Below are 1,129 nucleotides of genomic sequence, written 5' to 3' on the forward strand. Positions count from 1 at the left end.
TAGTCTTAAACACCTTAGAGTAATTAAGTTGTTGGGAAAGTTGATTCACAACCAGCTCGGACTGAATACAGATCGGACTATACCCCACAGTTGAACGATTAAATGGGAATGTGGTTTGGGTGTATTTGTGTGTAGAAGAGTCGTTCTGAGACAAGTTCTGAAAACGAGAACTATATATCAGCAATATGTATTCTTTGCCAACTTCTTCCATAATTTTCTGCTTGAAAGTGTTAGTCCATTAATTCTGTAGGACACATAAAGAGCGATATCAGTTCTATCCAAATCCTTTGCTTTAAAAACTTTGTAGATTATTACCCGATTTAGTAATGTTTTCAAAATCCGTCTGTTTTTTAATCTTCTATCATTTTAATAATCGTCCATTAATATTCTATTATTTATTTATATTAATAAAGCTCAATTAATAAGAAAATAATTTATAATCAATTTTATAATGTTAATTTCAACAATTTAAAGCATATTATATATTATAAATCTACTTTAAAATGATAATTACACAATAGCGAGTTACACATCGGGATAATCTGATTCCTATGCAAAGCGCATAAATCTTTCGCCTTTTACTAAAGATTTCCGTGTGTAGGGGTTATCTGGTTATTTTATTTTTGTACCTCTTTGGAGGTTTTTTTATTACTTTTGTAAATCATAAAAACCTGCCATAAATTATCTGTTCGGCTACATATGGCCGTGCCCCCACCTAATAATAACAAAATGACACAAGTAAATTTATATTTTTCAAATTTTTTAAGAAATAAGTTAATTTAAGCCAACCAATAACTACAAGTTAATTAATTAAAAGCTTCAAGTGCGGGAAGCCGACGCGATCGAGAAAGAATTAGAGCGTACTATCGCAAGGGATATCCGCTCGAAAAACCATCTCGATTCGCGGGCGTCGCCTGTGATGGCAGACATGCGGGATCCGATCTCCTGAACGAAGCTGATTGCCTTACTGCCCAAGGAACCGGAAGTCTCAACCGCGAATGGAAGGAATTGGAACTTCTCCGTAAGTGAGGAGTACTTCCGCATCTTTTTGCATTCCGCGGTTGTGACAATAGATCCAGGAGCGGAGGCCGACATCAGCAGGTTCTGAGGCGAGAAAGAGTCCACACAC

At 36.0% G+C, this 1,129-nt stretch overlaps 1 pseudogene; it reads left to right on the forward strand.

Annotated features, from left to right (window-relative positions):
* The first annotated feature begins 537 nt into the window (after window positions 1-537).
* On the forward strand, window positions 538-642 carry LOC115229544 (annotated as a pseudogene).
* The last annotated feature ends 487 nt before the right edge of the window (window positions 643-1,129 follow it).

The sequence above is a fragment of the Octopus sinensis genome, unplaced genomic scaffold, assembly GCF_006345805.1.
Source record: "Octopus sinensis unplaced genomic scaffold, ASM634580v1 Contig12956, whole genome shotgun sequence".
NCBI lineage: Eukaryota > Metazoa > Mollusca > Cephalopoda > Octopoda > Octopodidae > Octopus > Octopus sinensis.